The 12,096-nt window shown below is 38.5% G+C and overlaps 1 protein-coding gene across 1 annotated transcript in view; it reads left to right on the forward strand.

Moving 5' to 3' along the window:
* GFRAL (GDNF family receptor alpha like) overlaps positions 1 to 12,096 on the forward strand; it is a 65,689-nt gene that overhangs the window by 26,235 nt on the left and 27,358 nt on the right. The gene's annotated exons all lie outside the window — the stretch shown is intronic.

Below are 12,096 nucleotides of genomic sequence, written 5' to 3' on the forward strand. Positions count from 1 at the left end.
TTTTATTTATTTGAGAGAGAGAGAGTGAGTGAGTGAGAAAGAGAGCACAAGGGGCGCAGGTTGAGGAGGCAGAGGGAGAAGCAGACTCCCTGCTGAGCAAGGAGCCTGATGTGGGGCTTGATCCTAGGACCATGGGATCATGACCTGAGCCAAAGGCAGATGCCCAGCTGACTGAGCTGCCCAGGTGCCCCTGCTATTCCATTTTAAAATATATCTTCTGATTATGTTTTGTGTATTTGCTCTTTTACTCATTTATATGTGAGTGGTAGATGTTTTTTAATGTCTATGATTGGTCACTCCTAGGTATTATTTACTGATTTAAATATCAACAGCATGCAAGGTTTATCCTACAAAATTACTGAATGTGTCAGTTATCTATCGTGAATAACACCACCAAAATGTAGTAGCTTAAAATAACCATTTATTGGCTCATAATTTTGCACAATGGGCTTAGCTTAGTTGGGTGGTTCTTCTGATGGTCTTGCTTGGGGGACACTCAAAGTAGCTTTTGTCAGCTACTCAGCTGAGGCCAGGTGGTCCAAGATGGTGTCCAGCAAGCACTATTGGTTGGGATGCACGATTCTCCCCCAGGTGTCCTCTTTAGCAGTTGACCCTGGACTCTTACACAGGTGACAGCAGCATTCCTAGCAGCTAAGCCCCTATCTGCACGTACTTATCAATTGTCTGCCTCTGTCACATTTGCTAATGTCTCATTGGACAGAGAAAGTCCCGTGGCCAAATCCAGAATCACTGTGAGAGGAAACTATACAAGGATGTATATTTTTAAGGTTGGATTCTTTGGGCGATCATTAATTTAATGATCTAATATGGCTGTCCCAACCTCTGTAAAACATTGACTTTTGGATTTAGTTTTTCCACTCTTGGTCTTACCATGTCTGCTGATCTACCCGTAATGAGAGGATGGAAACACATTTTTTAAAGCTATTATTTACCCAATTTTAAGAATAAAAAAACTGAGATTTAGGAATTTAACTAATGTATCCAGAGCCTCAGAATGAGCAAATGGTTGACAGGGATATGTGTATGAGTTTTAGAGAAAAAAATCTAAGGATGTGATTACACACTAATTCAGACTTCTCTATCATCCATCTTCAAGGGTTTGTCCTTATAACTATCCATGTCTTAAAATACCCCCAGGCCTGTTGGCTCCTCATTGTAACCATGGAACCTGCAAATACCATTCCCAGGAGAAAATAATAGATGTTTACTGTTTTACTGCAAACCAGATATTTATATTTACCCATAAATTTGACAGATACAGATATGAATATGTCTATACCATACCAATTTAACCATACATAGATACACAGATTTTAAATGTTTTCTTTTTTCTTAGATACTAAAGAGATACACATTAACTAATGTGATCAAAATTGTGATTTATTGTGTATTAGGTAATAGATACACAACTCAGAGTGTATGGTTTTAATTCCAATGAGGTCTCTTGTGCAATTTCTTCAATTTCTATAATTAGCACTATTTGAAATCAAATTTCATATTCAATTAAAATCATGATACAGACTGGAAAATTGTAACTCTACATGTGTTGAGTCATATTCTGTAATGGTCTTCTTCTCTGATTAAAATTAGGTGACTAATTCTGTTAGAACTAAAGGTACTTATAATGAATGGCTCATAGCATTATAGAAGGAAATACCACATAAAAAAATTTAAACCAGCAGAAATACATACAGTTACATTACCATGGTAATTTATAAGTGGGTTTCTCCATATTAAATGATATCTGGGAAAAAAATATGAAAATCCTACAGGTCAGCGATAACTCAGTTCCTAAAAATGCCATTCCCAACAACCTAATTCTAGTTCCAAGCCTGGTTTTCTCCCATGTTTTTTTTTTTTTTTTTTTTTTTTATGTTTTGTTAATCACCATACATTACATCATTAGTTTTTGATAGTGCTCCATGATTCATTGTTTGTGTATAACGCCCAGTGCTCCATGCAGTACATGCCCTCTGTAATACCCATCACCGGGCTAACCCATCCACCCACCACCCTCCCCTCCAGAACCCTCAGTTTGTTTCTCAGAGTCCATAGTCTCTCATGGTTCATCTCCCCCTCCAATTTCCCCCCCTTCATTTTTCCCTTCCTGCTATCTTCTTTTTTTTTTTTTTTTAACATGTATTATTTGTTTCAGAGGTACAGATCTGAGATTCAACAGTCTTACACAATTCACGGTGCTCACCATAGAATATACCCTCCCCAATGTCTATCACCCAGCCACCCCTTGCCTCCCACCCCCCACCACTCCAGCAATCCTCAGTTTGTTTCCTGAGATTAAGAATTCCTCATACCAGTGAGGTCATACGATACATGTCTTTCTCTGATTGATTTATTTCACTCAGCATAATACCCTCCAGTTCTATCCACAACATTGCAAATGGCAAGATCTCATTCCTTTTGATGGCTGCATAATATTCCATTGTATATAGATACACCACATCTTCTTTATCGATTCATCTGTCGATGCACAGCTTGGCTCTTTCCACAGTTTGGCTATTGTGGACATTACTGCTATAAACATCAGGGTGCACATACCCCTTCGGATCCCTACATTTGTATCTTTGGGGTAAATACCCAGTAGTGCAATTGCTGGGTCGTGGGGTAGCTCTATTTTCAACTTTTTGAGGAACCTCCATACTGTTTTCCAGAGTGGCTGCACCAGCTTGCATTCCCACCCACAGTGTAGGAGGGTTCCCCTTTCTCCACATCCCTGCCAAGATCTGTCGTTTCCTGACTTGTTAATTTTAGCCATTCTGACTGGTGTGAGGTGGTATCTCATTGAGGCTTTGATTTGGATTTCCCTGATGCCAAGCGATGTTGAGCACTTTTTCATGTGTCTGTTGGCCATTTGGATATCTTCTTTGGAAAAATTTCTCTTCATGTCTTCTGCCCATTTCTTGATTGGATCATTTGTTCTTTGGGTGTTGAGTTTAAGAAGTTTTTTATGGATTTTGGATACTAGCCCTTTATCTGATATGTCATTTGCAAATATCTTCTCCCATTCTGTTCGTTGTCTTTTGGTTTTGTTGACTGTTTCTTTTGCTGTGCAAAAGGTTTTATCTTGATGAAGTCCCAATAGTTCATTTTTGTCCTTGCTTCCCTTGCCTTTGGCGATGCTTCTAGGAAGAAGTTGCTGCGGCTGAGGTTGAAGAGGTTGCTACCTGTGTTCTCCTTTAGGATTTTGAAGGACTCCTGTCTTACATTTAGGTCTTTCAACCATTTTGAGTCTGTTTTTGTGTGTGGTGTAAGGAAATGGTCCAGTTTCATTCTTCTGCATGTGGCTGTCCAATTTTCCCAACACCATTTGTTGAAGAGACTGTCTTTTTTCCACTGGACATTCTTCCCTGCTTTGTCAAGGATGAGTTGACCAAAGAGTTGAGGGTCCATTTCTGGGCTCTCTATTCTGTTCCATTGATCTATGTGTCTGTTTTTGTGCCAGTACCATACTGTCTTGATGATGACAGCTTTGTAATAGAGCTTGAAGTCCAGAATTGTGATGCCACCAGCTTTGCTTTTCTTTTTCAACATTCCTCTGGCTATTTGGGGTCTTTTCTGGTTCCATACAAATTTTAGGATTATTTGTTCCATTTCTTTGAAAAAAGTTGATGGTATTTTGATAGGGATTCTATTGAATGTATAGATTGCTGTAGTTGGCATTGACATCTTCACAATATTTGTTCTTCTAATCCATAAGCATGGAAAATTTTTCCATTTCTTTGTGTCTTCCTCAATTTCTTTCATGAGTATTTTATAGTTTTCTGAGTACAGATCCTTTGCCTCTTTGGTTAGATTTATGCCTAGGTATCTTATGGTTTTGGGTGCAATTGTAAATGGGATCGACTCCTTAATTTCTCTTTCTTCTGTTTTGTTGTTGGTGTATAGGAATGCCACTGATTTTTGTGCATTGATTTTATACCCTGCCACTTGACTGAATTCCTGTATGAGTTCTAGCAGTTTTGGGGTGGAGTCTTTTGCGTTTTCCACATAAAGTATCATATCATCTGCAAAGAGTGAGAGTTTGACTTCTTCTTTGCCGATTTGGATGCCTTTTATTACTTTTTGTTGTCTGATTGCTGTGGCTAGGACTTCTAATACTATGTTGAAGAGCAGTGGTGATAGTGGACATCCCTGCCACGTTCCTGACCTTAGGGGGAAAGCTCTCAGTTTTTCCCCATTGAGAATGATATTCGCTGTAGGTTTTTCATAGATGGCTTTTATGATATTGAGGTATGTACCCTCTATCCCTATACTCTGAAGAGTTTTGATCAAGAAAGGATACTGTACTTTGTCAAATGCTTTTTCTGCATCTATTGAGAGGATCATATGGTTCTTGATCTTTCTTTTATTAATGTATTGTATCACATTGATTGCTTTGCAGATGTTGAACCAACCCTGCAGCCCAGGGATAAATCTTGCTTGGTCATTGTGAATAATCCTTTTAATGTACTGTTGGATCCTATTGGCTAGTATTTTGGTGAGAATTTTTGCATCCATGTTCATCAAGGATATTGGTCTGTAATTCTCCTTTTTGATGGGGTCTTTTTCTGGTTTGGGGATCAAGGTAACAGTGGCCTCATAAAATGAGTTTGGAAGTTTTCCTTCCATTTCTAATTTTTGCAACAGTTTCAGAAGAATAGGTATTAATTCTTCTTGAAATGTTTGGTAGAATTCCCCTGGGAAGCCATCTGGCCCTGGGCTTTTGTTTGTTGGGACATTTTTGATGACTGCTTCAGTTTCCTTAGTGGTTATAGGTCTGTTCAGGTTTTCTATTTCTTCCCGGTTCAGTTTTGGTGGTTTATACATCTCTAGGAATGCATCCATTTCTTCCAGGTTATCTAATTTGCTGGCATAGAGTTGTTCATAATATGTTCTTATAATTGTTTGTATTTCTTTGGTGTTGATTGTGATCTCTCCTCTTTCATTCATGATTTTGTTGATTTGGGTCATTTCTCTTTTCTTTTTGATAAGTCTGCCCAGGGGGTTATCAATCTTGTTAATTCTTTCAAAGAATCAGCTCCTAGTTTCGTTGATCTGTTCTACTGTTCTTTTGGATTCTATTTCATTGATTTCTGCTCTGATCTTTATTATTTCTCTTCTCCTGCTGGGTTTAGGTTTTATTTGCTGTTCTTTCTCCAGCTCCTTTAGGTGTAGGGTTAGGTTGTATATTTGAGACCTTTCTTGTTTCTTGAGAAAAGCTTGTATTGCTATATACTTTCCTCTTAGGACTGCCTTTGCTGCATCCCAAAGATTTTGAACAGTTGTGTTTGCATTTTCGTTTGTTTCCATGAATTTTTTAAATTATTCTTTAATTTCCAGTTCACCCATTCATTCTTTAGTAGGATGCTCTTTAGCCTCCATGTATCTGAGTTCTTTCCGACTTTCCTCTTATGATTGAGTCCTAGCTTCAAAGCATTGTGGTCTGAAAATAGGCAGGGAATGGTCCCAATCTTTTGGTACTGGTTGATGTGACCTAGGATGTGATCTATTCTGGAGAATGTTCCATGGGCACTAGAGAAGAATGTGTATGCTGTTGCTTTGGGATAGAATGTTCTGAATATATCTGTGAGGTCCATTTGGTCCAGTGTGTCATTTAAAGTCTTTATTTCCTTGTTGATCTTTTGCTTAGATGATCTGTCCATTTCAGTGAGGGGGATGTTAAAGTCCCCCACTATTATTGTATTGTTGTCAATGTGTTTCTTTGCTTTTGTTATTAATTGGCTTATATAATTGGCTGCTCCCATGTTAGGGGCATAGATATTTACAATTGTTAGATCTTCTTGTTGGATAGACCCTTTAAGTAGGATATAGTGTCCTTCCTCATCTCTTATTATAGTCTTTGGTTTAAAATCTAATTTGTCTGATATAAAGATTGCCACCCCAGCTTTCTTTTGTTGTCCATTAGCATGGTAAATGGTTCCCCCCTCCACACTTTCAATCTGGGGGTGTTTTGGGGTCTAAAATGAGTCTCTTGCAGACAGCATATCGGTGGGTCTTGTTTTTTTATCCAGTCTGATAGCCTGTGTCTTTTGATTGGGGCATTTAGCCTATTTACATTCAGGATAACTATTGAAAGATAGGAATTTAGTGCCATTGTATTGCCTGTAAGGTGACTGTTACTGTATATTGTCTGTGTTCCTTTCTGGTCCATGTTACTTTTAGGCTCTCTCTTTGCTTAGAGGACCCCTTTCAATATTTCTTGTAGGGCTGGCTTCTTGTTTGCAAATTCCTTTAGTTATGTTTGTCCTGGAAACTTTTTATTGCTCCTTCTATTTTCAATGACAGCCTAGCTGGATATAGTGTTCTTGGCTGCATATTTTTCTCATTTAGTGTTCTGAATATATCATGCCAGTCCTTTCTGGCCTGCCAGGTCTCTGTGGATAGGTCTGTTGCCAATCTAATGTTTCTACCATTGTAGGTTACAGATCTCTTGTCCCGAGCTGTTTTCAGGATTTCTTTCTCTTTGTCTCTGAGACTCGTAAGCCTTACTATTAGATGTTGGGGTGTTGACCTATTTTTATTGATTTTGAGGGGGGTTCTCTGTGTCTCCTGGATTTTGATGGCTGTTTCCTTCCCCAAATTAGGGAAGTTCTCTGCTATAATTTGCTCCAATATACCTTCTGCCCCTCTCTCTTTCTTCTTCTTCTGGGATCCCAATTATTCTAATATTGTTTCATCTTATGGTATCGCTTATCTCTCAAATTCTGCCCTCATGATCCAGTAGTTGTTTATCTCTCTTTTTCTCAGCTTCTTTATTTTCCATCATTTGGTTTTCTATATCACTGATTCTCTCTTCTGCCTCATTTATCCTAGCAGTTAGAGCCTCCATTTTTTATTGAACCTCATTAATAGCCTTTTTGATATCCAATTGGTTAGATTTTAGTTCTTTTATTTCTCCAGAGAAGGTTTCTCTAATATCTTCCATGCTTTTTTCAAGCCCAGCTAGTATCTTTATAATCGTCATTCTGAACTCTAGTTCCAACATCTTACTAATGTCTACATTGGTTAGGTCCCTGGCAGTTGGTACTGCCTCTTGTTCTTTTTGTTAAGGTGATTTTGTGCATCTTGTCATTTTGTCCAGAGGAGAATAGATGAATGAGAGAACAAAATGCTAACAGGGTAACAATGACCCCAGAAAAACATACACTAAACAAATCAGAAGAAACTTGAAACCAGGGGAAAAGAAAGGGAAAGAAAGAAAAAAGAGAAAAAATGAAAAGATAAAGATTAAAAAAAAAAGAATATGATCCAATATGATCAGGCTGGCAAATAGATCAGTGCCACACACTAGATTTTGGGTGTATTTTGGTCTCTTAGAAGAAAGTGCCTCCCAAAATTTTAAAGAACAAAAAGCTTATATATGTAAAAAATAAGGGTAAATAGGATGAAGGGATGGAATATGACTGTAAAGATGAAAATTATAATAGATTTTATAAAATGAATTGATAAAATAAGTTGGTTAAAAAAAGAAAGAAGAAAAAAAAAAAGGGAGACAATGTGATCAGGCAGGAGACTAGAATAAAGCCGTACACTACAGATTTAGGGTATATTTTGGTCTGTTAGAAGAAACTGTATCCCAAAATTTTAAAGAGAGAACAACTTATTTATATACCAAAAATAAGGTTAACTACTATGAAGGGATAGAATATGTCTCTAAAAAATGAAAAATAAAAAAGGTTTTTTAAAAAGGGATTGATAAGATGTTGGTTGAAAAAGGGAAAAAGAAAAATTCAAAAAAAAAAAAAGAAAAGAAAAAGAAAATTAAAAAAATTAACTTTGAAGGACTAAAGAATCATGGGAAAAAAGCCATGGATTCTATGTGCAGTATTCCCCTAGCGCTGGAGTTCTGCCGTTCTCATTCATTGGTAAACTTGGTCTTGGCTGGCTGTTCTTGCTGATCTTCTGGGGGAGGGGCCTGTTGCCGTGGTTCCCAAATTTCTTTGCCAGAGGTGGAATTGCCCCGCCCTTGCTGGTCAGGGCTAAGCAATCTCCTCGGGTTTGCTCTTGGGAGCTTTTGTTCCCTGCAAGCTTTCCCTACAGCTTTGGAGGACAAGAGTGAAAATGGCGCCCTCCCAATCTCCGCCCCAGAGGAGCCGAGAACTTGGCGCCCTGCTTCTCAGTGCACCCCCAGAGAAAAGCAGTCAGTTACTTCTGTCTCCCCGGTCTCCAGCTGCACTCTGTGCTCACCCGGCCTGTGACCAAGCGTTTCTTTCTCTGGCACCCGACCCCATGTGGAGTCTCCAAACCCAACAGATCCCTGCGTTGTGCTCCCGCGCCGCTCCTCCCGGAGGAGCAAGGGGAGTCTCCCCGGATCTGCCACTTGCTGGGTCCCTGCTGGAGGAGCAGTGGCCTGACTGCGCCGCAGATCTTGGTTTATGGCAACCCCGAGCCTAGAGCCCGCATCTCTGCTCCGTCTCTGCAGCCAGCTTCCCTGCTCCGATACCTGGGAGCTCTGCCGCACTCAGGCACTCGCGGTCTTTCTGTGACCCCGAGGGTCCTGAGACCACACTGTCCCAGCGAGTGTTCCACCCCCTGCTTAGCCACTGGAACCAGGTCCCTCAGTGGAGCAGACTCCCCCCATGTGTTTTTAATCATTGTTATACTTTACTTGCATTGTATTTAGCTACTGTAACCTGTATACAGCAAAAAACATTTGTAGAAAAATAGCAGAAATGGACATTTAAAAAGCCATAAGCATCAAAGTACTATGTAATGTTTTGGAAAAATGAAAACTCAAAACTCTTCTGCTTTCTTTGCTCACTTAGACTAAACTTCGTGAGATTTTCTTTTCAAAGGTTACCTACTAAATATTGGAGTTTCAAGTGATAGGTTTGAAGAATTAAAGGAACATTCGAGGCCTTCCATCAAAGTTCTTGAATTAACAGGAAAAGTTTCAAACCAAGACAAGAACTGAGTCCTTTGGCCTGGCTAGTTCTAACAAACCCTTATCCCTTGCTCCAGGTACTTGAGAAGAAGCACAATGACAGTTTTGAATGAACCATTTCTCTAACATGTTTGCATCCTGACTTCTCACATCACCGTGGCATGCTCATGCGTTATCACAATGATCCATCAGTGCAGCTCCTTTCCAAAGCTCTTGAGCTTCTCTGCTCACTCTACTTGAAAGGAGAGGAATGGAGTAGGGCTGAGAGCAGTTATGGAAGATTTTGTTTGGCTTAGAAGCATTATTTTTCAAACTCATTTGACCCCAGACTGCAGGAGGCAATGCATGTTGCTTCAGCTTTTTATGTGCAATGTCATATATATATATATATATATATATATATATAATGGAGAATTGTATTCCATTAATTGTTTTCAATGCTGACTACTACCCACTAACATGGGACTTCATGACTAGCTAATGTGTTGTTTACTGAAGTTTAAAAAACACTTGCTTAGAGTGTAAACTCATCTGGAAATAATCTGCATTGAAATATCCAAGCCAGTCTTATAATAATTACAAATAATTATAGGGTAGCTAGCATTTATTGAATGCTTATTTTTGGTCACATCTTCTCATCTAGTCTTAACAATTCAGTGAGCTAGATACATTATTTTCTCTGTTTCACACATGAGGAAAAGGAAGCTAAGAGATGAAATGGCTTGCTCAGGGTTCTACACCCAGGAGCACAAGGCAGACTCAGGATCCAGACCCAGGCTGGCTGACTCAGAGCCCACTGTGTTCTCCTGCTGTGAAATGGTAAAGACAAGCTTGTGTCTGCTGAGCATGCTCCAAAGCCCTCTCCGTGGGAACCTCTTAGTTCTGCTATCAGAACTAAGCTTTGAAAACACACAGAAGAACCCACTTCCATGCCTGCATGCAGGACCAGATTTAGACAAATGAGCATCCTGAACAAACTGTGTATTTGGCCACTAACTTCCTTTTAACTCCGCATTTCTAGATCCATACAGACTTCCTTTTCTCTGATATCTTGCAACACAAAGCAAACTTGTGGCAGTTAGAGCTGAGAGAGAGGTGGGTAAAATGGAAGAGAGAGGAACTGGTTAAGACAGAGAGGCCTCCAGAAGTGGAAGGAATCAAAGGAGCACTGCTGTGTTTCCTTGTTACGTTGAAGGATTCAGTCTGCAGGTGTGGGTGTATCTGGCACTAACAGGAATGTTCTCTTTTGCCTTGCTCAACGTTGTCTTTTTTAATGTCAACTGTAGTCATCTTAAAGAGATTTGGATACATCCGTATTCTGCCTCTAAAGACTCGCTTTTTTTTTTCTTTTTGAAGAATGATTTTTAAAAAATAAAAATAAAAAGGGACTACCTTTCTCCATTAAATCCTATAGTGAATGGAAAGCATAACAATACAGAAATAACAGAAATTTAAACAAAATTTAAAGAAAACAGAAATAAAAATAAATTCTTCCCCCAATCCCATTCTTTAGAGAGTCAAGGTTAAGAAAGTTGGTGCACATTATTTTGAAACTTTTTTTCTTGTAATACATATATAACTTGATTACCTTGTATGTGCCTAAACAGATGCCCCCCTCACACTGACACACACATACACACATATTTTTTTAATGGAATGAAACTATACATAATTCTTTACAACTTGCTTTTTAACTTAAAAAATATATGGGGGGCCATTTGGAAGTATGTACATATTCGATGGCTTTATTCTTTTTAAAGGCTGCATAGTATCCCACGGTATATGTGCATGCACACATGCGTGCATGTGTATATACCATAATTTATTTAATCTATAACTAATAATGTGGACATTTAGGTTGAATGTGATTGTTTATTATGATAGGCATTGCTGCAATAAATGTTACTTCACATTTTAGTGGGCATTTCAATAGAATAAATTTCAAACTGTGAGATTACTAGACCATAGGATTTTTATATTTTTAAATTTGGTAAAAATGAAAAAAAAAATGTTTGTTCCAATTACATTCTTAGAAAAATCTTAATGTTTTAATTTGCATTTTTATTATACGTGATTCTGAACAATTGTTCAGTGGTTTGTTGGAAATATTCTATTTCTTTGACCTACTCATATTCTTTGCCTGAAACATTTGCCTTTTTTAGTATTGGTAAGTGGAATTTTGTTGCCTATATCAGAAATTTGTATTGATATGTGAGAATTCACTAATCTGTACACCTCTTACAATAACCTTGATTTCGTAGTCTCTTATGGCAAAGTGATGATCTGTTATATTGTGGGCTTGGGCTCAGATCTTGATCCTGCTATGTGTTATCTGGGTTCTTGAATAGTCAACCATTCTTCAACTGGATAATTTCCACTGCCATTGTAAAAGATGTTTTTTAAGTGATTAATAGTTACCAAAGAAAAAGTAGAATACAAAACCCAAAACTGACCCTTAAAATATAGATAACAAACTAGTGGTTGCCAGAGAGGAGGTGGGGGGAGAGGGCGGGGAATGGGTGAAACGGGTGAAGGGGATTAAGAGTCCACTTATGGTGATGAGCGCTGAGTAATGTAGAGAATTGTGAATCCTTACGTTGTATACCTGAAACTAACATAACACAATGTTAACTATACCTGAAAAAAAAATAATTTGGGAAAGATTTTTAAAAAATACATATATGGAAAATAATATATCCACCATTCAGTTTAAGGTATAGAACATTACCATTATTTTTTAAGGTTTTTTTAAAAGATTTTATTTATTTATTTGAGAGGGAGGGCATGTGAGTGAGCTCCTAGAGGAGCAGAGGGAGAGGGACAAGCAGACTCCCTGCTGAGCACAGAGCCCCACGTGGTGTTTGATCCCCAAAACACTGAGATCATGACCTGAGCCAAAATCAAGAGTCGGATACTTAATCCACAGAGTCACTCAGGCTCCCCTATTTTTTAAGTTTTTTGAAGTTTTACTTCATATCCCATCCTTTCTCCCCAAATTCAGAGGTAACCAATTGCACATCAGTACACACATGCATGATACATAACAGAAATTCACATGCGTGATATTGTCTAGGACAATGGCTCTCGATCTTTACTGCAGATGAGAATCACCAAGAGATTAAAAATTCTGAGGCCCAGTAAACCCAAAAAATTCCATTATGTGAAAGTAGGAC

The sequence above is a fragment of the Mirounga leonina genome, unplaced genomic scaffold (genome assembly GCF_011800145.1).
Source record: "Mirounga leonina isolate KUSES-001 unplaced genomic scaffold, KU_Mleo_1.0 Mir_53, whole genome shotgun sequence".
Lineage (NCBI taxonomy): Eukaryota > Metazoa > Chordata > Mammalia > Carnivora > Phocidae > Mirounga > Mirounga leonina.